Below are 23693 nucleotides of genomic sequence, written 5' to 3'. Positions count from 1 at the left end.
AAGTTTAAAAATACAAAGTAATGGGGAAAGGTATTGGTACTGGCCTCCTCCACCGCCAGTTATACGTATATGACTCGCGTGTCTGGAGCACTACAATAAATTTGGGAACACCCCACATTTGATCAAGGTATTGGCTTTTCATTTTTTTTTTTGCTAAACAAAGTTGCTCAATTGTGGAATCTCATTAGATGATATTTATTCAATGTAAAATGGACATTTAGGAACTATAACACAGACTAATATCTTTATGAATTTCATTACAGTAATGAAGCATTTCACTTAATGGAAACATGGGTAGCTAATTCTGTATTTTAGTGGTATATTATATAACAAAGAAGCACTAAATATAACAGAGGATCAACTTTTGTTGCTTTTTTTTTTTTTTTTTAATTTGGATATGTAGAATAAAGCTGTGTATTTTCATTTTTTTAAATAGCCTGTTGTAGCCGGGGTTGTGGCTTGACCAAGCCAACCGGGCGCCCTAGGCGACCCGGATGGCCACCGCGCTCCCCAACATGCTCCCCTCCACGATCTCCTCCGTGCTCCCCCTCGGCGATCGATCGCATGGACGTGCGCGCTCCTGAAACCATTGTGCGGACACATGAGCACAACGCCGGAGGGGAGAGTGTCACAGCGCTGGAGGCAGAGCAAAGCGTGGTGAGAGGCGGGGAAAGTGACTGAGGGGAGGGAGGCGGGGAAAGTGACTGGGGAATTGGGGTAAAGCGCTTGAGGGGAGGGAGGCGGGGAGGAGCGCTGGAGGAGTGGGAGGAGCAGCGAACATGGACTAGGGGTAGGCAAAAGTCAGGAACCTGCCCAGCGCCCCCCTTTCGTTGCGCCCTAGGCAGGTGCCTCTTCTGCCTACCCCTAGTTCCGGCCCTGATCAAGGTTGTCTCATCTTGTCAGTCATTTCTGGTAGGAGAAATTCAAGAGCTGCTCTTGCAATTAGCTCTCTAGCTTGTTTGGCTACAAATGTAATTGCCATGGCAGACCTTGGAAAGATGCAACCTAATGTTCACTCACTCTATCTCTTTTTGTGTACAGCAGTGAAAATAAAAATTGAACACGTCCATGTTTTTCTCAGCTAATATATATCTAATAAAAGAACAAAGAACTTAACTTACGTGTAATAAAGTGGAATGAAACAGGGAATTGAACATATAAAGAAAAGCAGGTGCAAAAAGGCATGGAAACCCACTAAAATCTTTATTTAGAAAGCAATCCTGACCCCTATCACTGCAAATTATTATAAGCTGGTTTAGTTCTAATTAAAGGTGACCTGTCACCCAAAAAAAATATTCCAAATCCTATATTATCACGTTAGTCAAGCAAAATAAACTTTAATTATGCTATTTAAATTGTTTGAATCTTGTTTCCTTCGGGCTGGGAATTCATAATTATAGCAAGCAGGCAGAGCCATTTTCACCTCTGATGAAATGCCAAAGAGAGGCACGAAACGCATCAGGTGACTAGACACGTCATGGTTTAGTTAAAGAGCTCCAGGAAGATACCTGTTTGTGTTTTTAAAGATGTTTGGCATTAAAGACTTTTTTTATTTAAACACTACCCGTGGTTGGTAAGGCTCCCGTCTATCTATTACCATTTTGTGGTCAAGGCAAGCCTTAAAAGTCTCAAAATGTTGTTTGTGCACCAGAATGGGGGACCTGATGTCCATCCCCATGCACAAGTTACACAATCAAATGGTGAAAAGAGAAGGAGGGATGGGGGGGAGTGCAGTGACATCTAGCAAGTGAAAATAATTGCCAGCCATCCAGGCATATAGGAGGGGCAGGCATTATTTGATTGACAGATGAATTTTTTTTAATCAGTTTACAACAACTATGAATGCTTTAATAAAAAAAGAATTTGGACTTGTTTAAAGGGGAACTCCACAAAAACATAACAAGCTTTTTGAAAAGTAAACATAATTTCAAGCACATTTGTAATATACATCAATTAAAAAAAAAATATATATATATATATCTGCAGGAATAGCGACACTCACGGGACTCCTCTGAAGCTTAACAAATGTGATACCTTATTGGAGACTCAACGTCTCAGAGGAGTCCCGTGAGTGTCGCTATTCCTGCAGATATACCATTACATGTTTGCTGGAACCTGGGCATTTACACAGGAAACTAAGTGCACCTTTGGGACTTGTGTATATATATATATATATATATATATATATATATATATATATATATACACTATTCAGGATTTTTAAAGGTTTCTGACAGTTCCCTAAGCCTAGCCCCCTGCTCTCCAGTCGCACACATGATTTTAAAGGAAAGGAACATCACAGTGCAATGCATTGTGGGTTATGTAGTTTCTGCATGCTGTCTGTAAGCTGTATAGAAGTTGTTACAATTTGTAACATCAGAGTTTAATCCCTCCTTCCCTGCCAGGATTTCAAATGATGCAGAAAGAGAAGAAATGTTAACCAGCATAGAAAATGCATTTATTTATACTTTTTGAAGAAACAGGTAACTGTGATGGCTATAATAGGGGTTTCAGTGTTATGTGGGCCTCTTTATCAAATTTTGGTTTGGAAGCTGGAGTTTAGTATGAAAATGACTTATATTATACAGCTTTTTATGTCCCTTTAATGGCCTATAAAAAGGTTTCTCATTACCAAGGTATCACACAAGAAGCATCCCATAAGAAGCATCCCATGATGGGTAAAAGCAAAGAGCTCTCTCAAAACCTTTGCAACCTTATTGTGGCAAAACATGCTGATGGCATTGATTACAGACATATTGCTAAGCTTCTGAATGCTCAAGTGAGCATCATTGGGGCCATAATGCGGAAGTGGAAAGAACATAATTTCACCCTAAACCAACTACGACCAGGTGCTCCTCTCAAGATTTCTGACACAGGAGTCAGAAGAGATGTTTAAGAGCCAAGCATCACTTGCAGAGAACTTCAGAAAGGCCTTGAAATAGCAGGTACAGTTGTTTGAGCCAATTAAATTCTGGAAGAATATAGTGTGGTCAGATGAGACCAAAATTTAACTCTTTGGATGTAATTGCACACATCGTGTTTAGAGGAGAAATGGCACTGCACATGACTGTAAAAACACCATACCGACAGTGAAGTTTGGAGGTGGGAACATAATGGTGTGGAGCAGGGGCGATCCTGGCCCCTCCGCCTCCTGAGGCAGCAGCAGTTGCTGCTGCCCCCCCTCCCCTGGAAATTTGCTCTTAAAGTAACAGGAACAGCATTTTTGCCACCCATGGTACCTAGTGGGGCGCTGCCGCCTGAGGCCTCAACTCGCCTCATTGGCGAAGCACCCCTGGTGTGGAGCTGTTTTTCAGCATATGATACTGGCAGACCATGTAATTGAAGGAAGGATGAATGGAGAAATGTCCCGGGATATTCTTGATAAGAATCTGCTGCCATCTACTAGGATGCTGAAGATGAAACAAGTGTTGATTTTCAGCAAGACAATGATTCCAAACAAACATGCCAAGGAAACTCTCAATTGGTTTCAGAGAAAGAAAATAAAGCTGCTAGAATGGCCCAGTCACCAGACTTGAATTCAATTGAAAATCTATAGAAAAAACTGAAGATCAGAATTCATAGAAGAGAAACCTGGAACCTTCAAAATTTGAAGACCGTTTTATGTTGAAAAATGTGACAAAATCACACCTGAGCAATGCATGCGACTAGTTTTTCCATACAGGAGGCGTCTTGAAGCTGTCATTACCAACAAAAATACTTATTCCCTGTGTCATTCCATTTTCCTACACATAATTTAATTTATGGACTTTCTGTTTTAAGTTCTTTGCATGTGTGGATTACTTTGGTTGCTACTGAAATCTGGTGTAAATTTCATGTCAATAGCCCCATTAGAAATATATTTATTGAGAAAAACGTTAACGTGTTCAATACTTATTTTCCCTGCTGCATCTATTTATATGACATTAATTTCCCTGTGTTCATTAGTTGGAACATCATAGTTTTGGTAAAAAAAAAATGCTGTAAACCTTTGGGTAAATCTCTTGAAAATGAATAAAAGACAAACATTTCTGTCTGATGCTGGTTTTATCCTAGAGGAGGGTGTTACAATATTCATGAAGGGCACCAAAAATGATAACTAAACTGTCTAAATTTCCTACAGATTTACAGTACCATGTTCTGTTTTCAATTATCTGCTTTGCAAACATCATTTATATGGTGATATTTCACCTTCCAAACACTTTTTTCAATTCAGTTGTTTTTAGATTGTTCCCCAGAAATTAAGACTTTTTTCAATTACTTTCCATTATTTATTAGTGGTGCTTGCGAAGCAAAGCATCACTACTGTTATCTTGCAAACTTATTTTTAGTGGTGCTTGCGAAGCAAAGCATCACTACTGTTATCTTGCAAACTTATTTTTATTCTTCTTCCGTATGAAAGTTTGGCGCGTAACTAGTCCCGCACCGTTTGTCCTAGACCCATGAATGAGGTGTCAAATCGTGTGGCTTAATCGGGAATGGGGTGGTATGACTTTTCTAAGGGGTGGGTGGTTAATTGCCCCTTGCGGGGGCAATTAACCACCCCGAAAAGTCCCATAGATTAACATTGAGGCCAACTTTTGACGGATTCTAGCGCAGAGAGGGAATCTTGTAGAAACGTTAAATTTACCACATTTGAAGAGGTTTGCGACCTGTGTCAGATGATACCCCACACGAGGGTATAAGTTTTACCCCCGGGGCAGGAGAGGTCCCCAAATTTGCCCCATTGACTTATAATGGGGAATGTATCGAATAATTAGTTTGTCGCAGACCCATGAATGAGGTGTCAAACCGTTCAGCTTATTCGGGAATGGGGTGTTGTGACTTTTCTGTCCTATTTTGGGGACCCAAAAAAGTGAGCGGAGCCGCAAACAACCAATCAGATTTTCCCTATTGACTTCAATGAGAAAATGTAAACAGCTGTAATTCTCACAGTAATAAAGCCAGAGCTCCCAAACTTGGCACCGTGGGTCACTGGGTGACTGCAGCCAAAATTTACAAAAAGTAGGCGGAGTCTATAACAGCCAATCAAATTTCAGCCATTCAATTAAATAGGAAAATTTTAAACTGCTGCCGCTCTTAGACGGTTAATGGCAGCCTCCTCAAAGTTGGCACAGTTGGTCACTGGGGGACTGGGATTAAAATTAAGAAAAGTGGGTGGAGCCAAAACCAACCAATCAGATTTCTTTGATTGGTTTTAATGGGAAAAATTAAGAAGGCTGCCATTCTCTCAGTATTGATGTCAGGGACCTTGAATATCACAAATGTGGTCGCTGGGGGTTTCCACTTCAAGTTTAGAAAAAGTGGGCGGAGCCACCAACAACCAATCAAATTTCATTCATTGATTTTCAATAGAAAAAAATAGAAATGCTGCCATTTTTACACATTAAATGACAGCATTCCCAAACTTTGGTATGTTAGTCACTGAGTGACTGTGGTTCACAATTAGGAAAAAAGGGGCGGGGCAACAACAGCCAATCAGATTTGGGCCTGAGTTTTGCCACGGCAAGCACCACTCACATTTTCTTCAGGAAATGTACCTCTCTAGTTTTTTATGTTTTTTCCAAAATCTAAGCTTAAAGTTGAATGTTCCTGTCTCTGGTGTTTGAGTCTGGCAGCTCAGTATTTCGGGTGCAGACTCTAAACTGTTACAATTTTGCAACATTGAGTTGATGCATTTCTCAGCAGCCTCCCTGGAGTATTAGCAATAATTGTATCAATTCTAACAACTGCCTGTAATGAAACCCAGAGATTCTGCTCAGCAGGGACAAAGATAAGAAATGTAACAACTAAATGTATCCATTTAGAACAGTTTACAGGATCGGCGATCCCAGAGCTGCTTCAGAAGGAGAGAAATTTCACTTTACACTTCAATATTAGAAAAACCGTCACACATAGAAAATAGAAAGTAATTGGAAAAAGTCGTTATTTCTGGTGATCTATCTGAAAACAACTAGTTGTTTGAAGGTGAACAACCCCTTTAATATTTCTTGTTATTTCATTGCCTTCTGTCTGATTTTGGACACAGGTGTAATTGTGCCTTATGTATCTATATTCAATTGCTCTTATTTTGTAAGCAGGAAAATTGTCTTTTTCACACACCACCTCTCACACCATCATTTTGACATGAAGAAAAATTTGAGCTAATGACTAACTTTTGATTGCTATGTGAATTAAGATTTAGCAGCTGTTACACTTGCTAGGAAATAAAATATGACTTCCTAATGGAGATTTTGTCTACCTAATTCATTTTTTGTTTCCTTATTTTTCAGGATATCCATTCCATCTCTTTATCTTGAGGGAATAACCTTCAGGACACACTGAGGTTAGAAACACTCTGTTTTTGTGGCATGTGCTGCTTTTGCTAAGAGTTGGGATTGCCATTCTTCTGTGCCAGGTATTCCATTCCATGGACAATATGTTCCTGGACTGGTGCTGTTTACCCTGGAGGATAGAATAATCACAGATGAGAACTATTTCCTGGATTAAGGAGAGGATATGAGACATGCTGGAGGCCAGAAACAAATATACAGACAGAATTAGTCTGTGTATGAATATACCAAATGCTTTACTGACATAAGCATAATAAACAGTTTTGGCTTAGTAATTTCCGCTTTAATTAGGTCAATACATGATGAAAGCAGTTTTTTCACTTACAAAAAGACACTTTTTAAAAACATGTTAAGTACCCTGATTCTGATTAAAAATAAAAAGAATTAGCTTGCATTGCACTGAATAGCCGCAGCCTGAATAGTATTCTGACATCTGCACAGCCTTTTGTTTGCAAAATTCTAATTAATTTTGTTTTGCTAGTAAACAGTTAATATTAGAATTTTCTAACACTCATTTATGTTACAAACTAGTGACTCATTATATGGATGCAAACATTGTTTAGAATGTCCCTTATATGCCTCTTAAATTGTCAGCTGTTGTGAGCAGGGTTCCCCCGGTATTGTCTCCTAATATTGTACAACTGTAAATGTGCTTCCGTGAAGTGCTACAGGGAACAATAGCACACAATTATAATAATATAGGTAATGGAACTTGTTATTCAGAATGCTCAGGATTTGGATCCTCATACCTCAAGTCTACCAGAAAATTATATATATATAGAAAGTACCAGCACTCTTCCTCCTATGATTTATACTGGGTGCTTCAGTCAAGTATAATGTACAGCCTTCAAAGTGTACCAGCAGTATGGATAAGATGCAAGGTATTGTTTTATTATTACTACAGCTGTACAGAGAAAAAGGATATAATTTTAAAGAATTGGATTTGATTAAAATGGAGTCTTTGGGAGATGGCCTTTGCATCATTTAGTGCTTTCTAGATAACAGGTTTCCAGATAACAGATCCCATACCTGTACTATGTAATTTCCACCAAATTACCTTTTAGGTCACATTCACCCCTATGCCCACATGCAGCAACCTACCATCATAATTTCCTATTACAGTGAGTAGGAAATACTGTTCAGTTAGTTGTTCTGCTTTGAAAAATCAGCCTAGACTAAACTACCCACCTATTTTATACCTTTGCCTGTAAGTTCATTGAAATACAGTGTTGAAATAAATGCTCTATCCTAACCTTTTTCATTAGTACAGTAAAACATACAAGAAATATTTGCATTAGAACCTAGCAAACATTGGTGACATAAAGCATAATTCCAGAGGAAATGGTGCATGTTTGAAAGATAAAAGGCAAAACATGGTATTTTTTTATGTGAAATGCTATTTTTCTCGAAGCCAGTATAGTGAACGATGAAGATCAGTATACATATAACATGGGATTAGCATGTTATATTGGTAAACGCTGCTTTTCTGTGTCATGGCCTTGTACAAAAACATGTAATTTTTATTATGGATTTGGACATTCAGTAGCATTATTAATTAATTGTAAAATTAATGAAAAACATTTTTTTTAGAGTTCTTACGTTGTGGTTTGATTATGGACACTGGCCAGATGCAAACGAGGCACTAGTGGAAGGAATCAAAACTATTCAAATAGTTACATGGTTACAGGTAAGAATCTGCAGGATTAAAGAAACAAACATCAAATAAGTAATTCATCTGTCCCAAAATTATAAATAAAATAATTCATTATTTATTTATTCTTACATATAAATGAGTAATATTGGTTGACCCGTTAAAGTTTCTACCATTTTTCTCCAGCTTGCTTTTTAGTTAAGGTGAGTTGGATCAGGCAGTGCAAACTAGTGCTATACACTGACAATTTTTGAGTGTGGACAGAGAGTGTTGGGAAGGGCAAACTGCCCTGTCAAAGCATCTGTTATAGTGTGGTGCAGAATGTAACACCAAAAAATGAAGGTGTTTCAAAGTACAGTTGCCCTGCACTGGTAAAACTAGTGTGTTTTATTCAGAAACACTATGATAGTTTACATAAATAAGCTGCTGTGTATCCACGGTTGGCAGCAATTCAAAACCGCTTGCAAAAGCAGGTAAAGTCTGTATACTACAGGTTTATATTAAAAAACAAACAAAAAAACAAAAAACAAAAAAAAAAAAAAACAAAAAAAAAAAAAAAACAAACACAAAAACAACAAAACAACAACAAACAAAAAAAAAAAACAAAAAAACAACAAAAAGAACAAAAAAAAAAAACAATAAAAAAAAAAACAAAAAAAAAAAAAATAAAAAAATCAACAAAAAACAAAAAAAAAAAAGAAAAAAGAATAAATAAATAAAAAAATAAATACAAAAAACAACAACCACAAAAAAAACACCAAAAAAAATAAAAACAAAAAACCATAAAACAAAAAAAAAATAAAAAAAAAAAAAAAAAAAAAAAAAAAAAAAAACAAAACCAAAAACACAAAAAACAACAAACAAAACAGCAAAAAATAAAGAAAAAACAAAAAAAAAAAAAAAGAAAAAGAGAAATGAAAAAAAAAATAAAAAAAGAAAAAAAAAAAAAAAAAAAAAGAAAACCTAAGACATAAAAGCTAGAGAAAATAAAAACGTTGCTGCTGTATAAGAACTAAACCCATTTTATTTTATAAAATATATCTGCTATTTAACCTGTGCCATTAAGCATTGTATCAACTTGAATGGCTGCTCCCTTGGCTACACAGCGTTAATGTTTCTCAAGCAAACACACCAGTTTTACCAGTGATTGTCTGGTTAAAGGATGCTGGTTTTATATCTCTTTAAGACTTTAAGTACATGATTAGAGATGTCGCGAACTGTTCGCCGGCGAACTTGTTCGCGCGAACATCGGGTGTTCGCGCTCGCCGGAAGTTCGCGAACGTCGCGCAACGTTCGCCATTTTGGGTTCGCCATTGTTGGCGCTTTTTTTTGCCCTCTCACCCGAGACCAGCAGGTACATGGCAGCCAATCAGGAAGCTCTCCCCTGGACCACTCCCCTTCCCTATAAAAACCGAAGCCCTGCAGCGTTTTTTCACTCTGCCTGTGTGTGCTGAAGAGATAGTGTAGGGAGAGAGCTGCTGCCTGTTAGTGATTTCAGGGACAGTTGAAAGTTTGCTGGCTAGTAATCGTTTTGATACTGCTCTGTTATTGGAGGGACAGAAGTCTGCAGGGGTTTGAGGGACATTTAAGCTTAGGTAGCTTTGCTGGCTAGTAATCTACCTTCTACTGCAGTGCTCTGTATGTAGCTGCTGTGGGCAGCTGTCCTGCTTCTGATCTCATCTGCTGACTGCTGCAATAACAGTAGTCCTTGTAAGGACTGCTTTTATTTATTTTTTTGTTGTTTTACTACTACTACTACTACTACTATAAGAGCCCAGTGCTATTAGTCTAGCAGTGTTGGGGAGTGGGACTGGTGTGCTAATCTGCTGCTCCTAGTAGTTCAGCAGCACCAACTTTAATTTTTTTTTTTAATATTCATTTTTTTTTTTTTACTTTTTTTTATTTTACTACCGCTGTAGTAGTGTATAAGTTGACCTTTTAGGCATTATTTGCCCTGTAGGCATTTTTTGCCCAGTGTGTTATTCAACCAACTGCCATCTAGCTGTGTGACCTTGTTCACATTCTGTCTAAATATCCATAATATTACCGTCTCCAGAAAAAACACCGGAGTGACTTTTTTCAAGCAGCCATAATATATTTTACGTAATCCGTATCCACCGCTGTAGTAGTGTATACGTTGACCTTGTAGGCATTATTTGCACAGTGTTTTCTTCAACCCGCCATCTAGCTGTGTGAGCTTGTTCACATTTTGTCTAAATATTGATAATATTATCGTCTCTAGAAAAACCACTTGAGTTACTTTTTTTCAAGCAGCATTCATATATTTTACGTAATCCGTATCCACCGCTGTATACGTTGACCTTGTAGGCATTATTTGCACACTGTTTTCTTCAACCCGCCATCTAGCTGTGTGACCTTGTTCACATTCTGTCTAAATATCCATAATATTACCGTCTCCAGAAAAAACACCGGAGTGACTTTTTTCAAGCAGCCATAATATATTTTACGTAATCCGTATCCACCGCTGTAGTAGTGTATACGTTGACCTTGTAGGCATTATTTGCACAGTGTTTTCTTCAACCCGCCATCTAGCTGTGTGAGCTTGTTCACATTTTGTCTAAATATTGATAATATTATCATCTCTAGAAAAACCACTTGAGTTACTTTTTTTCAAGCAGCATTCATATATTTTACGTAATCCGTATCCACCGCTGTAGTAGTGTATACGTTGACCTTGTAGGCATTATTTGCACACTGTTTTCTTCAACCCGCCATCTAGCTGTGTGACCTTGTTCACATTCTGTCTAAATATCCATAATATTACCGTCTCCAGAAAAAACACCGGAGTGACTTTTTTCAAGCAGCCATAATATATTTTACGTAATCCGTATCCACCGCTGTAGTAGTGTATACGTTGACCTTGTAGGCATTATTTGCACACTGTTTTCTTCAACCCGCCATCTAGCTGTGTGAGCTTGTTCACATTTTGTCTAAATATTGATAATATTATCGTCTCTAGAAAAACCACTTGAGTTACTTTTTTTCAAGCAGCATTCATATATTTTACGTAATCCGTATCCACCGCTGTAGTAGTGTATACGTTGACCTTGTAGGCATTATTTGCACAGTGTTTTCTTCAACCCGCCATCTAGCTGTGTGATCTTGTTCACATTCTGTCTAAATTTCAGCATTTATATGGCATATTTTTTCTGGCAACTGTGCTTCAGTGGCTGCGTCCAAAAAAACTGGGCAAACAATGCCTACAAGGTCAACGTATGGCAGTTGTTTAAAGGAACAGTAGATTACTAGCCAGCAAAGCTACCTAAGCTAAAATGTCCCTCAAATCCCTGCAGACTTCTGTCCCTCCAATACAGAGCAGTATCAAGCAGATTACTAGCCAGCAAACTTACTATCATCTGTCCCTGAAATCACTAACAGCTCTCCCCTACACTATCTCTTCCAAGCACACACAGGCAGATTTTTCAGATACATTTTTGCCCTTGATCCCCCTCTGGCATGCCACTGTCCAGGTCGTTGCACCCTTTAAACAACTTTAAAATCATTTTTCTGGCCAGAAATTTTTTTTTTAGATGTTAAAGTTCGCCTTCCCATTGAAGTCTATGGGGTTCGCGAACCGTTCGCGAACCGCTCGCATTTTTGCGCAAGTTCGCGAATATGTTCGCGAACTTTTTTTCCGACGTTCGCTACATCCCTAGAGGATACTCCCAACACACTGCCATTCATTTCTACCAAAGTGCATAAACTTTGCATTTATCAACTTTAATACTCATTTGCTAGTTTGCTGCCCAGTTCTACAATTTTGTCAAATCTCTCTGCAAAGTGGCAGCATCCTGCATGGAATTTATAAAATAAGACAGTACTTTCAGTGCCTACCTCAAGCCATTATATTATTTCCCTCATGTCCCTACAGGCAGCACTTGCAGAGAAGCTCTCCAAACCTGTAGGTAGGATTAGCCCACACCAATCAAAACTGGCCCCTCTCTATAAACTCCCAGCAGCCACCAAGCACTTTAGTTTTTTTCCTACTTAGGCAAGATCCTGCACCAGTATCAGGAGATCAGGAAATAGCTTTTGGCTGCTTCTGGGTTCACGAGGTCTGTGTTATTTTAAGTGCAAAATTTACATGCACTTCGCTACTCCTGGATGCATCACGGCTGGGTCCATTTGCGTAACCCTGTTCCTCCAATGGTAAGACTCTGCCACATTATTTATGCATATGGCTGTAGTAATCGGCAATTTATGTGTAAATTATTGTTGTTAGTATGGCTGACCAAATCCCAGAAAAGGCTGAATCTGACAAAGCAAAATATCAAATATCAATATATTCACCTTCAAATCACAGTAAAAAAGAGTCCCTGAAAAATTTAAGGAGACAACAGCCCATGAATTGTGCAGGGTGTAATGGAATGTTTATTAAGCCTCTGCTGGAAAGATAAGGGGGCCTGTTCCTTCTATGCAAGATTGTCTCCTGGATGGAAGGAGCTATGCAGGAAACATTTGACTCTTTCAAGCATTCAAGAAACTCTGTGGCATCACCCTTAACAGAATCAGTCTTTCAAAACATTTCTTCAGATTTTTCTACGGATGAAGTTCCCTCCAAGAAGAAAACTTCATCTGAATCAGAAGAGGGTGAATTAGTAGAAATTGAGGATTTTTTCCCTATTTAGGAAATTTAAGTCTTTTTGATTCATATAATTGCATCAACAATATATATTACCATTACTAACCTTCAGCTCCTTTGAAGTCACTTACAGTATAAGAATTTTGTAAATGAGAGGCCAATAATCTATTAATTTGATAACTCCTGGGGGTTGGGAATCCTAGCCATTCCTTTTCTTGCTGAAAGGTTTTAAGATATTGGGAGGATTCCATGACAAATGGGTGTTCTTTTAAAACATCTGTCATACCATGTTGTGTGTCTGAATGTGTAGACTGTGAAATGTCTTATTTGTTGTAGAAGAGATTTTATGTATGTAATCCATGTGTTAACATTTTATGTTGTGTTTGGTTCTTTTCTGGTTGTTGCCTCTAGCCAGTCTATATGAAAGACATGATGTAATTTTTGTTTGACGCCAATTTTTAGTATCGATGGCAGAAGTCAACCATTGTTGCAGTATTGCCTTTCGAGCTGCTGCCACCAGTCACCCAACCAAATTCTTTTCTAATTTCGTTAAATGGGTTCAAAAAATCAAATCAATGGGTTGATTTGGTGTTGCTAATTAATGCCCATTCAATTTGCATTTTAAAGGGGGTTTCCAGCCATCTGCATGCTATAAGAGGTTACTTCGTGCCAAAACGGTTGTAGTATGGAGCATGACCATACAGTAGGTTATGTATTAAAAATGCCTTTTGGGAGCAGCATCTAAGGCATTTGTCGGAGGAGAAAGATTACCCATTTTATATTTTCTTATTGGGATGAGAGGTCCCTAACTATTTACCATTATATTATTTATCAATCTTATAATAATTGTATTAGCATTTGATATTATGACCAGAGGTAAATAGTGGGGTTTACCTTGATGTGGTATGGTGGCTTATCAATATTATGATCATTATTTTGTAACAAAAAAAACCTGCATTGATCAATCTCTTTTCTTTTTCTCTATGTCTGTAGTTAATTTGGCCAGATCAGTAGCACTTCCATTGTATTTTAGTACATTTTTATTTAGCCATGGAGTGCTCCCACAACCTTTCCTTTTTGCATTTTGTTATTTTTGGCCCTGCAGAGCAGAATCCCTGAGTTTCATTAAAGACAGCTGTTAGAATTGATAGAATAGTTCCTATATTCCAAAGATAATGCTGAGAAATGTATCAACTAAATGTAGCAAATTATAACAGTTCAGAATACTCCTGGATAACTGATACACTAGAGACAGGAACATTCAACTTTAAAGGGCATGTAAAGTCTAAACTAGAATAAGAAATGCTGTATTTTGTATACCAAATATAAACATGAACTTACTGCCCCACAAGCCTAATCAAACAAATAATTTATGCTTTCAAAGTTGGCTACAGGGGGTCACCATCTTGTAACTTTGTTAAACATCTTTGCAAGACTAAGACTGTGCACATGCTCAGTGTGGTCTAGGCTGCTTAGGGATCATCATAAACAAAGTTGCTTGAGTTCTGCATGGCTGCAGGGGCTCCCCCTGCTGTTCATAAGTATGATTGTTTCCCTGCTCAGCAGTTAGGAACCATCTGACAATTCCTATCCACAGCAGTAAATGAAGGGAGAATTTTACTGCATACAGTCAGGTTTCTTATAAAAACGGCACACATTTTTTAATTAAAGTATATTGGAGATAGGTTTCTTTTTCATTAAAGAAAATAAAAATGGGATTTGATTTTTTTGCCTTTACATGCCCTTTAAACATACATTTTGGGAAAACAGTACAATAGCAATAGCAGACTTTTTAAGTTAGCAGGTAATACTACCAACAGAATAGAGGCTGAATTCAGAGGTGTTTCTCCAGATCTATGACCTTTGCAGTACCCCAGAGATAGACTTCATGGCCACTAAGTAAAACTGCAAAGTGTCAAAATTATTCTCCCTAACCAGGGAGAAGTTATGGTGGATGTGCTGATACAGCCATGGAATTTCACTTTGGCATACAGCTTCCCTCCACTAGCAATAATAGCAGGGGTAATAAAAAAAGATAAAACATGGCCAGGAGAGCTTGGTATGATGTTCTGCTACAGATGTCAACCTTTCCGTCCTGGCCTCTACCAAGAAGGAACAATCTTCTGCTGCAGGAGCCAGTGTTACACCAGAAACCCAATGCCTTAAAGCCCTCTTGGTGTAAGGTCAAAACCACTGGCCCAGAGCGGCATCTCTTATAACAATCTTAGATTTCCTTTAGGAGGGGTTTGAGAAAAAATTGGCTCTGAACACACTGTTCAAAGTTCAGATTGTGGTTTTAGGGGTCTACAGGGGTATGTCATTGGCCCTAGTCAGAAAATATTTGAAAGCAGTCTTTAACTTCCAGTTCCTGCTTGGGACCTTGACATTGTATTGAAGGCCTTGAAAAGGCCCCCCTTTGAACCCTTGTCCAAAGCCTCCTTGTTCACACTTATAATAAAAACAGTTTTTTGTTGGCCATTTGATCTGCAAAAAGAGTTGAGGCCCTCTCAAGCAATAAGCCTTTTTTTCAAGTTTATACTCAAAGTAGTTCTGAGCCCTCATTTTCTCTAAAAGTTACCTCGGACTGTCAAAGGAACTTTGAGCTGCACCTACCAACCTACCTTGAGCAATGTCAGCCTCCTGGGAAGGGAGAGCAGGTGTCACTTTGGAACAAATCTACTTCATGGTCAAGCTATAAGACCTACCTACATACAGCATTACAGACTGAATATTGGTGTGTCTGGCAAAGCAGCTTTTGCAAAATCAATTATCAATTCAACCCTCCCTTAACTCACTGCTACTTATACTTTCTCTAAGTGCAGCCTGTAGGGACACGAGGGAAATAAATACATACCGAAAATTCCTTTTCCCTCTGTTCCCAAGGCAGCAGTTATTCCCTCCCTTCTTTCTTGTATATCAGTGCTGTCCAAATGGTGGCCTGCAACCCCTCCTTGTGTGTCTTCCCACATGAAAATCTGCCTGATGTGACTGCTTACCTCATGTAAGCTTTAAAAGGTCCAAGGGAAAACCCACCAGCACACCCTGGTCTCTCAGGAAATGTTGGTCCTGTGCTCGGTCAGAGGGATCGGCACCCTCAGTTTAGCATAAATAAAGAGAAAAAAAAATGGCACTCGGGACTCAATGCAAGCGGGCCAAGCCCTGCTTGTTTATTGCAACATTCGCTTTAAAAGGTATCAATACTGAGATTAACTGGCCCCTGCATTATTTACACCTCAAATTCAGATAGTAATCTTCTGCATTGTTCACACCTGTAATCCCCCCTGCATTGTTCACACCTGTAACACCTCTATTGTGTGCCATACTCTGCCTGTCCTATGCTCCCTGCGTGTGTCATACTCGGCCTGCCCTATGCTCCTTGTTTGCCATATTCTGCCTGGCCAATGCTCTCTGTGTGTACCATAATCTGCCACCCCTATGCTCCCTGTGTGTGCAGTATTATCCACTAGGGAGGAGTAGGTATATGGATTTAATAGACAAGTAAAGCCCACTGAACATGTCTTCTTATATGAAAAGGCTTACTTTAATAACTTCAGCAGCGCTCTTTAATCCCATCCAACAGCAGTCATTACCAAGCAGCACTGTCATGCTGAGAAAAAAACCCAGACTTGTCTGTTCTGAATCTTCCATGAAGCTGCAGTTTCAGGCAAGACCAAGACCAGTGATTCTGTGCAGTAGTGTCTCCCAGGGAAGCATAGCAGATTGAGTATGGGATGATTAACCACCCTAGTGCCAGCAGCCAATAGCAACCTTTTTATCTATTTACCATGGCAAAGTATACATTTCAGTGCAGGAAAGAGGGAGGGTTATGACTGCACATGCGCACAAACAGCACACACGCCATCTTGTGGATGTGAACTAATATTTAGTTATATAACAATTGTTTCGGAGAACTGCTGCTCATCTGTGTTGCATGGAGTCAACCAACTTCTGGCACCTGTTACATTCTACAGTTCTTGCTTTTGCCTCAGAACCAAGTCATACCTCCCAACCTATAGGAAACAGAAAGAGGGACAAAAGGATTTGCCACGCGTAGCACGCTGACGTTTGTGACCACACCCATTTTGTGACCACACCCCCTAATTACCATGTCTATTTTACAACACTTGGCAGGTTATGAAAGTTTGAACACATTTCTGAAACTTAATTAAAATAAGCTGTTTTTTTAGCAGCGAGCCCATAACAGCCAGCAGCTGCACTTAGATTACATTTGTAACAATTTAAGATTAGCAAAGAAACAATTGTAACTATTTAAGGTGAGCAAGTCTCTTGGGAGAATAGAGACTAGCATATTAAAAGGCAATGCACTTTTATTAGCAAAACTGTTAAAACACATAAAACATTACACAAAAACTCCCAGAAATGTTTTCAAACTTTCATAACCTGCCAAATTTCGTAAAATAGACGTGGTAATTATGGGGTGTGGCCAAAATATTTTGCAACACTGCACATGGCACAACGTTTTGTCCCTTTTTTTAGATGTTGGAAGGCATGTGACATTGGGAATCTCTGGGGCCACTTGGGTGAGCGAATGACCAGGCAGCTTACAGAAAATGACACTGCCCACCGTCATGTCCCTACAATGACTGTGCCTTTTTCAATGAATGCAAAGCTCGAACCAAATAGCACAGTGATTTGTCACAGTTGTGTTACCTTTTAGAAACAAATGTTGTGGAGACAAATTAAGCAACCGCACGCGATAGCCACCATTTCTGTTGCTCCACCAGTATGACGAACTGCTACAGGAACTCGACACAACCTCATATCCTGAAGCGTGAAAGCTTCGTCACGGTCGCGTTTTAACTTACGCTGTAGTGTGTTATTTAAAAGGAAATGGCGGCGCCCGGTGGAGGCATGGTTGCGTCTAGATCCAAGTTGCTAATGGTACAGAGGATCTTTACAGATTAGGAAATAGATCTTTCAGTGTGGTTGGGCTAAATCCTAGTGGGAAAAGGTACAGTAATAGAAACTAGACAATTCAGTCAGACATAGATAGTTCCAAGTTGATCCTCTGGTACAATTTTCTAGTTGGAAAATCAATAGAAACTAGACAATATCGTACATGTAAAATGCATCCCACTTATTTTTAGTGTTTGGAAGGATTTGTGGGTATGATTTAGCTAATTTATTTTAAAGGTATACTCTCCCTTTCACTCTATATAGTATATCATGGTTCTTATAGGATAATGTCAGCAACTAGGATTTAGTAGATGACGCGGGACAAGATGGAAGCTGCAAACCTACACGAAGGGAACTGGAGTTTGGGGGTAAGTTCCAAGTTAGGGGCAATAGCCCAGGGGGGGAGGTAGGCCTGGGGGAGGAGGGAGGGGGGCAGGGGTTTAGCGCCCATGGGGTTGAATTCCCCTTCAAGACATACTGTTAAATCCATAAGCCTCCTGCTCCCCAGTGGATAGCACAGCAACCCCCAGCGCATGATTAAACATGAAATGATTGTTATGGGGCCCTCCCCATAACAATTATTTCAAAATGCTAACAAACTCCCACCAGGTTCACCTCCCTCAGGCAGAGCATGACTGACTGATCAACCAACTAAGGAGACAGGAAAATGTGAAAGTAGAAGAAGCCAACACAGTCTTTGCTGCTATACATAGCATTTGGTCGATATTCAGATGGCGGGATACATGGAAAAGTGGAGCCGCCTGCGAGTATAAGAAAGTTTTTAGAGAACTCTGTGCTTCGAGTATGTACTGTTCTATGTAGTGTCACCACTTGAGAAAGGACTAAAGGGCCTAAAGCATGTGTCTGTAAATACTAATCACAGCAGTTAATCTGCATTTTGAGTGTGCTCCTCCTCATTTATTGCCAAGTACAGTGCAACCAATGTTACAGCTGCTCCTCTGTCTGAGGAATGAGCTGGTGAACAGTGCATGTGCTTATAGTCCAAGTCTAAGGTATAAAACAGAAATGCAGGTCTTTGACAGCCAGAGTCTGAGGTGGAGCCAGTTAATCTTACACAAATATAAGCAGTCCCACTTCAATGGCGTAGGGCTGCCTGGGGTCCACAAGTTGCACAGCACAGCTGTAAACCTCTACATCTAGTGTATTTTATATCAACAGTCTATTTTCTAAAGGCCAAATCCAGCAGGTTATAAAAATAATATTTAGTAGGGAAAGGAGCATTAGTGAGTGTTTGCCATAAGGCTATTTGGACATGGTCATGTTTCGCTTATATCAAAAACAAATGCAGTTTAATTTTATGGATTCATATTGATTATTAAATACCTATTTTATTATGCTGGAAAGCACCTGGAGACATTTGCCTTATCTGTATTTATAAAAAACAAAAGAAATGAACAAATACCGATAATAATGAGCAAAACTGTTTATTACGTTTGTCAACATAAAATTCTCTGTAACATGTGTCATGTGACACCAAGTCTGTCTAGCGCAAACAGGTACTTTCTAAACGAAGGGTAAAGTCTGTCACCATACAAAGAAAGCTTACATTTCAATCACATGGGGAAGTGACATAAATAAACAATCATACAAACAAACAAAACACTTGACTAAGTGCAACACAAGCATTACAGCTAACTTTAAGAGCAATATTATGAAAAAATATAGCAAAATCCTATTAAGAAATGTATTGTTTTAAAATAAGGATTTTCAACTTACCGGAAAATCATTTTCTAGATGGCCTGGACTGTCAGTGCAGACACCATGGGGTTAAGTATCCACCTCCGGAGGCAGGACAGAAGAAAAAAAACTGAATCTCGACTTCTCCCTGTTCATATAAGCTCTTGCTCCTCCTGATTCCCCTCAGTTTAGTCTGTCAGCTCAGTTAGGAGAATGGAAAGGATAGCAGAGAAAGAGCGAGAAGAGATTCATAGCAATATAACATTATTAACTTGCTAACTAATAACAGTAACTTGACAAGGGTGGGGCTTACTGCTCTGACAATCGGTAAATTGAAAATCCTTATTTCTCTAGAACGGCTCTTCCTGTCAGTGCAGACACCATGGGGACGTCCAAAAGCTGTCCCATTTCTAGGGTTGGGTCTACGAATTACTGTGGCCTCACTGCAGCTTGAAGAACTTTTCTACCAAATGCTGCAGGGGAGGAATGATAAACATGTAGTTTATAAAATTTGGCAAATGTAGACAAAGAAGCCCAAGTGGCTGCCTTCAAAATTTGTTCTGGAGTAGCAGAATTTAGTAATGCCCAGGACGTACTTAATGCCCTGGTAGAATGTGCTTTGACAGTAAAAGGTCTAGCTTTATGGCTAAGGTCATATGCACAGTTAATTGTCTCCACCAGCCATCTGGCAATTGTGCGTTTGGAAGCAGGTGAACCCTTTTAGAAGCCATAAGTGACTAAAAAAACATCAGACTTTCGATAAGATTTGAAGGGATTTCTCTTTAGCATTAGAGGGTTTAGGGCATAGGGAAGGAAGATTTATTTCCTCATTAATATGGAAGGCTGATACGACTTTGGGAGTGAAAGAAGGTAGAGTTCTGAAAACAGCACGATCCTGGTGCAGTATGAGACATGGTTCTTTGTGAGATAAGGCTGCCATGTCTGATACTCGTTTTGCTGACGTAATAGCCAGAAGGAAAGCCATTTTCCAGGTAAGGAATTTTAGTGGATAGGTCGCTAAAGGTTCAAATGGGGTCCTTGAAGGACATTGAGGACCATGGTGAGATCCCAGGGCGGTGTTGGATCTCTGAACGGTGGTCAGACCTTGCCCACCCCTTGCATAAATTGTATGAGATCAGGTTCCTTTGCCCACTGATGTTGTAGTAGTAAGGAAAGAGCTGATACTTGTCCTTTCAGGGTGGCTAATGAAAACTTTGTTGAAAGTCCATGGTATGACTAAGGCATCTACGTATGCCGCCCTTGGGTCCTGTGACCTGGCGCAGTACATAGGTACCTTGAAATTGTGTCTGGACGCTAACATGTCTATGTCCGGCAGGCCCCATTTGGCGACTAGTTGATTGAATACCTCTGGGTGGAGTGACCATTCCCCTTGGTCGAGCCGCTGTCGGCTTACGTAATCCGCCTCCCAGTTTAGCACCCCTGGGATGAAAACTGCTGAGATGGTTGGAACGTGCTTTTCTGCCCAGGTGAGTATCTGTGCTACTTCGCGCATTGCTCTGTTGCTGCGGGGCCCCCCCCCTGTTTGTTTAGGTAGGCGACCGCTGTGGCATTGTCTGATTGAATTCTGAGTGGTTTGTTTGTCAAATCTCACGACCAATGCAGTAGGGCATTTCTTATTGCTCTGATCTCCAACACATTTATGGGAAGCTTTGTTTCTGCAGATGACCATGTTCCCTGGCATGTGCGAGGTGGACAAGTTGCCCCCCCAACCCGTCAGACTGGCGTCTGTGGTCACTACTGTCCAGTTGGGGGAGGCCCATGTCCGGCCTTCGGTTAGGTTGTGAGGTAATGTCCACCAACCTAACGATTTTTTGATCAACAGGGGAATTGGAATTGTCTGAGTCAAGTCCATGTGGTTTCTGTTCCAATGTTTTAGAAAGTGATTCTGAAACTCCCTCATATGAAATCTGCCGAAGGGTAGTGCTTCCAGTGCTGCTACCATGTAGCCCAATAACTGTAGACACCGTTCTGCTGAGATGGTGGTCTGAAGACAGACCTGGTGGGCTGATTGTGTAATCGTTTGTATTTTCTCTGGAGGTATGAGAAATGGTCTGAAGGGTTGAGTCGAACAACATCCCCAAGAATTGAAGACGTTGAGGGGGCATGAGGTGACTCTTTTTGTGGTTCACGACCCACCCTTATTGCTGCAGCGTCATGACGCAAGTTTGAGTGTCCCTGAGACATTGGTGGTATGATGGGGACCTGATGAGCAGGTCATCTAGATAAGAAGTGATTGATATCCCCAGACGCCTGAGATGTGCAATCAGCAGGCTGAGTATCTTTGTGAACACCCTGGGTGCTGTGGAAAGGCCGAATGGAAGTGCCCGAAATTGGTAATGTTGGTCCAGTACGGTGAATCGTAGATACTGCTGAGATTGCTTTTTGATGGGTATATGCAAATATGCGTCTTGAAGATCGACTTTTTTCATATAGCAATGGTGTGTCATTCACATTACCACTGAGCGAATCGACTCCATTCGAAACTTTGGACACTACTTTGTTTAGTGACTTCAGATTTAGAACAGGCCTGAAGGTGCCTTCTTTTTTTTTTGACTAAAAAAAGATTTGAGTAAAAACCTTTGTAGCACTAGTGAAATGACATTGTTGTGTTGTAGATCGTTGACAATCTGTACAAAAGCAAGTCTTTTGGTTGGATGTTTTGGTGTGGTCGAGCGTTTGGGGTAGGCTGTCGAAGAGAATTCGGTATCCTTCTGCAATGATTGATAGGACCCAATTGTCCGGAATGTGGTCTTGCCAGACTGGGAAAAATTGTTGAAGACGACCACCCACCCACCCACAACCACCCACTCCCCCTACGCTGAGCCTTGAGTCAAGCTGAGTTGGGCTTTGGGGAACCTGGTTTCCTGGCCTGTCTTTGTTGATTTGACCAGGTTGGTCTACCCTTTTTAGGCTCTCCGCCAGATTGGGATGAGTGAAATGAGGAGTTGCGAAAGGAACGAAATGAGCGTCCCTGGGAACCACTGTGTCTACACTGGTCTTAGCAGCCAGCCTAACTGTGTCCATGGCTGCGTCCGACAAAAAAGCTAAAGCTGAGCTAAGGCGTTGTAGTTCTTCAAGTGAAGTCGGAGTTTTCTGTAGCTCCTGGCACCAGAATCTGGCTGTGCGCGCCAAACTCGCAGATGCCACTGCCGGTCTAAGAATTGCCGTGGCATGGGTATAACCCCGCCTTAGAGAGACCTCCATCTTTTTGTCCATGGGTTCTCTGAAAGCCGCCTCTTCAGTAGGTAGTATTGTGTGTTTGGACAGACGAGCTATTGCTGAATCCACTTTAGGTGCCTTATCCCATATGTTTCGCTGTTCTTCTGGAACAAGGTAAGTGTTAAGGAAGCGTTGAGTCTGGGAGAGCCGGTGATCTGGTTTGGACCATTCGCTGTCTATAACTTGGGTAACTGATTTGAAGATAGGGAAAACCCTAGACTTCCTTGGTTGTACACCCAACACTTTGTCCGCCTTTGATGTGGCCGTTGATTCGTCTTTAATTTCTAGCGTAGCTAGCATTTCACGCAGCAGTCGTTTGGCTATTTCTGGCCCTGCAAGTGAGTCTGTCCGAGTCGTCCAAAAGGCTCTCACTGACAGAGATTTCTCCAGACTCAACATCACTATCTTGATCACTAGCCTCATCAGAATCAGATGATTGTGTGTCTACAGTAGCTTGTGTCTTTCTTTCCCTACTATGTTTTGTAGGTTGATTCATGGAAGTCTGGATAGTTGATTTGATGCAGTCAAATAATTCTTCCAACTGCGGAGGCTTTGATGTAGAAGGACCTTGAGCCTCCAAAGTCGGGGGAGGGCTGCCGTCTGCCTGTTGCAATGGAATTGGATGTGGTGACAAAGTAGGTGCTGAGTCTGTTGGTTCTGTACAATCTAGGCATACACCTTGTTCCCCTTTGCGTAGTGTATGTTTACAAAACTTGCATTTTTTTAGCTGGGTATGAGATTTTCTAGCTGCCTTTGTTGTCTTGGGTGTAACTGTTATATCCTTCCTAAGCTCCTCCAGGCCCACATCAGTATCCATGGTGAATATCTGAAATTAGATTATATATCATAGTAATTACTGTGCCCTTATAAAAAACCCAATGTATTACTAAGGGCTGGCCCTGCTTTGCCCTGTGGGCATTGATAAGGCTGTAATTATGTGTCCTGTAGGCATATGTACTGGGGAAGGCATAGGTACAAGGAGAACAGCAGCCTACAGGCTGTGAATGTATGTGACCCAAAAACTGGACGCATGTACATAAGCCTAAAGGCTGTATAATGCGCTCGTTGGATATCTATATATCTATATATATATCTATATACAGATGAAGCCACTTGGATTTGTGAGATAAATGCGTCATGACTCATGGTTAATTGAAGAAACTGCGTTATCTAAAGTCATCTTAACTCATTTAATGCATTTAACCTTTCCATTAGCATACCAAAGCACCATTGTGAACAATGGTGAATGCCTTAA

At 40.2% G+C, this 23693-nt stretch overlaps 1 pseudogene; it reads left to right on the top strand.

Annotated features, from left to right (window-relative positions):
• LOC108697228 overlaps positions 1-12629 on the top strand; it is a 91959-nt pseudogene extending 79330 nt beyond the window's left edge.
• Positions 12630-23693: the final 11064 nt, after the last annotated feature.

Source organism: Xenopus laevis, chromosome 7S (genome assembly GCF_017654675.1).
Source record: "Xenopus laevis strain J_2021 chromosome 7S, Xenopus_laevis_v10.1, whole genome shotgun sequence".
Classification (NCBI taxonomy): domain Eukaryota; kingdom Metazoa; phylum Chordata; class Amphibia; order Anura; family Pipidae; genus Xenopus; species Xenopus laevis.
Note: the sequence above shows the minus strand (reverse complement) of the source record. Positions and strands in the feature narration are given on the sequence as shown.